General features: G+C 36.9%; 1 pseudogene; it reads right to left on the reverse strand.

The window, feature by feature from the left end:
* Positions 1-260: 260 nt before the first annotated feature.
* On the reverse strand, positions 261-5,320 carry LOC117283978 (annotated as a pseudogene).
* Positions 5,321-5,682: the final 362 nt, after the last annotated feature.

Genomic DNA, 5,682 nt, shown 5'->3' on the forward strand with positions numbered 1-5,682 from the left:
CAGCAGCATCTTCAGCCTCATAAAGATCAGGTGAGTTTCTTGCCCTGAGCAAATCTGTCACTTCTGTCATATTGCTGAGATGAAATTAAGGAAAAAATAGGAGTGCATTGAAGCCCACATTTTATTTCATGACTCCCAGAAACCTATATTTTCTCTCTACCAGACACCCAATTTGACAGCAGTAAATATGAAGGCTTTTTGTTGTTGTACTTTTGATTTTGTCACAGTTATATTTTTGCGATGCACAAGATTTCACAGCATTATAGCTGGTGAATAAAGATTTCTCTGGCTTTTCTGCCATCCTGTATCACAAAAGGATACTGCAGTAGGTCAATGGCAGCCTGGTCAATTTTGTTCATAGTGTTGTATGCAAAGGTGCTGCTCAGCAGGATCGTCAGTGCAAAGATCTGTGTATCATTCTTATCATCAACCCAGAAGTCAGAGCAAACTTCTCATGTCTCACGGCATTCCCAGATGAGCAATCATGACAATAAGATCCTGACATATAAATATTAAACAAGTCAAAAGTCATTGTCAGACACATGAACTTTGTGTGAAAACCATACATGATTTTATACTGATCCATTTACTGTTAACTCACTAGTTCTTCTTATAACTGCTGCTAGATATTTGGAATATGAATAGTCAAAGATAATTGTATAAACACAGTACTTAAAATCAATGTTTTTCAGGGTCTAATATTAAAATGGCTTATATACATGATGGATATATGTTTTATTGAGTAACTACCATCCACAAGGCAGTTCACATTACTGACCTTATCTATTGCCAAAAACAATGCTGTAAGCTAAGTTTATAATCACTGCTACATCTTGCAGAGAAGGAAATGAAGTTCAAATTATGGCTTTCCATTGTTCAATGTTAGTCAAAAGTCAAAAGTAAAACTAAAGTCAAAAGTCAAACTAAAGTCAAAAGTAAAACTAAAATAACAACAACAACAACAAAACAAAAACAAAAGCATAAAAAACAATGGGTATTTAACAGAAATTTATGTATATGTGCAAGAATCAGCTTTCATCAGGCTTATAAAAGCCAACTGTATACATGTCTTTCCAAGTCTGAATGTAGTGACTTCACTTTGGGATCCTAAAACCAAGTATGCTTGGAGGGTGTAGGAAATGGTACTGGTAAAAATCAAGACATTTTTTTCAATATAGCTGGTGGTCAACACCAACATAGACTAGAAAGGCCCATGTATTCAGAGTTTAATGATTTGGATAAGACTGAAGAAAAATTAAATTTCTGGAATACTTATTTTTGTCAAAGTCAGAGCTACAAGTGTCAGAGATTTGAACTGAAGTTGGTCTAACTCAGAGCCTTCGCCTACGTTCTTTTCTGTGAGACCAAATTGTAGCAGTGATTTTATCTACAACATCTGTGTGCATCTAGGAACTATTCAGCTCAATATAAGGATAATTTTTCCAGTATTGATTCTGCCATGTAGATATATTTTCTTACTTCAGCCTTCCTAAATCTATCAATAACAGGTAGGAGAAAAGGGGGTATACCATGGTCAAGAAGAAGTACAAATTTAGGAGAAAACAAAACCAAAACCAAATCAAAAATTTCCTGTGTAAGGAACTTCTCAGATGAGGATATTAATTAAAAAATAATCTTTCTTCTTTACCTTCTCTACATCTCCCAGGCCCTCAGTGTCAAGCAGAACTAGGGAGTGGTCTGACTTCTCAGGATGAGGCACACACCATATCCAGATCCCTTGGTGTGGGACTGCGCTGTGGAGCCAACAGAAAAGCCTGCAAAGGACAGTGGAGAGGTTGTCATAACATGTGTCTGGAAATTGGGTGCTTTGTGGATATTTGTTATAGTGATTAAGGAAAGCAAGACGAGACTACAGAAAATATAAGTGTTGATCTGAATTTCAACAGAGATTTGAGGAAATAATATCAAATACTACAGTTTGGATTAATCATAATATCATGGCACTAAAATTTTTAATAGTTTGTGTATATGCAAATTATTTTATGATATCTTATTCCTTATGAGGGGAACATATGATTACCCAAGGAGCTCTTAAGGCAGACAAAATAAAATAAACATGAAATTATATGTCAGGGATAGTGAGTTGCCTTTTACTTCCCGGGAGACGAAATGATTAATCATGGCCCAAACACTGGCTCTCAATATTCATCTCCAACTTTTTTCTTCTTACATCCCCTTGCTGTATGGTGAAACATGGGTGGACAGAGGGCTCAGCAGAGCTTCGCTGGCTGCACTCAGCCTTTTCCTTCCCAGCCAGCTTGTTCATCAGGTAGGATTTGGCTGTGTGGTAGAGGCCCACGATTGCTACTACCACGATGGGCTGGGTGACCAGATTCTCAGAGCTTCTTGTTTAACCACTAGCTTCTCTTCAGTGTTTTCAACGAGGCACAATGGCTCTGGCATTAAGCTCTCTGGGGCCATGTCTAAGGTGTTTCTGTGTCTGCCAAGGAACACATGGGATAGGATGGAATTTCTAGTGTTCAAGCATTAAGCTTTTTTCCCTTGATCAAACCTGAGAATACACTATTCTCTAGCATGGCCTAAATTTCTGAGGAAATTTTAAGAAAACAACAAGAAGAAGCAAAGAGGGCAATAATAAAATAGGTTTTAGGCCCATTTAAAGGCTTATATGTAAAATTTGGTAGATATAGGGAAATGTATTTTCTGAGTATCAGGTACTGATGGCTTTAATTTAACTCATCTCATTGGTTTAAATATTTGTTTTTCCACTGAGTTTATCGGTACTTTTAAAGTATACAATACAGTTATATTTATCATTGGGATCTTGTACCTTTATATGACAGATCTTGGTTCTCAATTTTTCCCCATACCCCTACCCTCCCTTCACCCATTCCCTCTTCCTTATTTACAAAGGCTTTGTTTCCATTTTTTCCTTTTCTCATATTTTGTCTTTTCCCTTATTTCCTTTCCCCTACCCTTTACACTTCTCCTACACCTTTAGCCCCTTTCTTCCTATTTCACATTGTCAGTTATACAATTTGGATCTTATGTACACTTTTAGATTTTCACACCAAAGAAACTATTTGGTATTTACACATGTGTCTTATTTATTTATTTATTTCTCTTAAGAGTATGGCCTCAATACGCACCCATTTTCCTATGAATGACTCTACTTTCTCATGTTTTATTGCTGAGTAGTACTCCATTTTGGTTAAGTCTTATCTATGTTCCTTAGTTGATTTTTTTCACTATCATTATTTGTTACATTATACTTGTTATTTTTTTCTTTTTTGGCACCCGGGATCAAACTCTGGTCCTTGTGCTTGTGAGGTAGGTAATGGCACCGCTAAGCTAACTGCCCAGCCCTGTTGCTTTTTTTTTATTAGGTATATATCAAGCCAAACTGCCTTTCATTAAATACTGCCAGGCCATTATGCAATACTATATAACAACTCAGTCATTTACTTCTTACAGCTTTACCTTTTAAAGACTTCTCTACATAGTTATTAGTGTCTGATATTAAACCAAAACTTCAAAGCATGATCATTTTATAATTGGCTGAGTGAGTGAAACAAAAAGCTTCCTTGAAAAAACTTCCTGTTTTCCCCTAATTATTTGTCTGTGGGGCATTAGTTCCTGTAAGTTGAAGAGTCTCTAGTAAAATGTTTCTAAGCTATGTGAAATATAAGCAAATGCTTGCTTTTCTGCTTTGCCTTATCATAAGAAGTTTCTGCCATTTCATATATGATTATTTACTACAGAAGCTAAAATATACTATCTGCTTGACTTCATTTTCCATAGAAATCTTAAAATAAAAACATCTATTTTTTTTCACTAGCAGAAATTAAAAACTGTGGGCTTCTTAATTGTTGCCCTTGTTTTTAACAATCATGAAGATGTGTTCTCTCCTCTTTCTCATAGCCGTTGCCCTGTAAATCATTCTGATGACAGATAAGAAAGAAAGAGTTCAGGAGCCAATAATAGGAAATCCATTCGCAAATGGCACAGCCCTAGATAGGGTAGTTAGAAAATACCCAGTGGACATAAGATCCTAATGAGATAACTGGCATTGTGAAATGGGAAGAAAAGGGCTAAAGGTGTAAGGAAAGTGGAAGGGTAGGGGAAAGGGAATAAGGGAAAGAAAAAAAATAGGAGAAAATGAAAAAATGGAAATAAAATGTTTGTAAATGGGGAGGGGAGGAGGGAGTGAAGGGAGGGCAGGGACAAGGGGAAAAAATGAGAACCAAAGACCTGTCATGTAAAGGTACAAGATCCCAATAATGAATGTAACAGAAGAAGAAGAAAGAAGAAGAAAGAAGAAGAAGAAGAAGAAGAAAGAAAATACCCAGTGGAAATCTGATTTAGAAAAAGTCATTTCCACAATGAATTTAGAACTCAGATGGCAAGTGTCTTTGCTTTCTAATATACTTTTAATATAACTTTGATAGCTTACTTTTGAGGAATTCTGGTTGCTTTGTTTGTATATAGTATGCACCAGAATCAGTTTTACATTAGAAAAATGTGGAAACATTGCAGTGTGGTCTCCAACAATTAGCCAGGAAATCAAAAGATGCATTAAGGTGAATCTATAAGCAGATACTGGGCCTTGTGAACTCTTGTGCTTTGGAATGATGCCATGTATAGGGGAGGGAACTAATCTATTTGAGTTTTCAGACTTCCTTAATAATATTGGTGCTGTGTGTCTCTATTAATAATAGTATTTTATATGTTATCCCAGGTGGTATCTGGATTGCATCTGTAATGCTTTTATTTTATTTTATTTTATTTTGGTACTGGAGATCAAACTTGGGACCTTGCACTTGTGAGGTAGGTGCTGGAAAATTGAGCTAAATCCCAGGTCCTGTAATGCTTTTTAAAAGCCAACACTCTAAAATATCTTTGCATGTTCTATGTGTTCAAAATACACATATAACTGTTACTGTCATTTATTTTATTTATTTTGTCCCGGGGATCAAACTTGGGACCTTGAACTTGCAAGGCAGGCATTGGCATCACTGAGTTAATCCCTGGCCCAACTCTTGTCATTTATAACTCAGCCTATATTGTGCATTCTAGTATTATAAACACCTAAGTTAGGTAGAGATATCACAGGAAATCTTACAGGGCTAGGCCCTTGAGGGGTTCAGAAGATGCATAAGATGATAACACATTACAACTGTGGCCAGAGGTGCATTTGTTGGAGGCCAGGTCTCAAGGTAAAAGTGGGATGATCAAGCCTACATACCTCCAAGGGGATAAGAAAAATGGTATCACTTGGTCCAATAAAGTCTAGATAGACATCAGTCACCCAGTAGGTGACTAAAACCTCCTGATCCATTCCTTCCTAAAAAGTCCTCATTCTTCCCTGTTGTGAGCCGGCGACGCAGAGCACTGCCCAGCAGTCTCAAACCTGAAAGAGCAGCGGGGTGGAGATGGGGCAGAGAGAAAGGAAGGACGCCAAGACAAGAGTCTGATCAAGGCGACATTTATTGCAGGCAAGCATCAGCCTTTTAAAGGGAAAAAAAAAAAAAAAAACCCACAAACTATTATGAGCTAGGATTACCATAGTAACCTCAACACCTGCTCCACAGAAATGAGAGTTCACACAGGAAAGAGAAAACAAGCTCAACAAAGACAAGTTAACAACACTTGGAACTAATAATCATGATTCCCACAATAGGTGGAGGAACTTAACAAAAT

The sequence above is a fragment of the Fukomys damarensis genome, unplaced genomic scaffold (assembly GCF_012274545.1).
Source record: "Fukomys damarensis isolate Sample0158 unplaced genomic scaffold, DMR_v1.0_HiC HiC_scaffold_33, whole genome shotgun sequence".
In the NCBI taxonomy this organism is placed as follows: domain Eukaryota; kingdom Metazoa; phylum Chordata; class Mammalia; order Rodentia; family Bathyergidae; genus Fukomys; species Fukomys damarensis.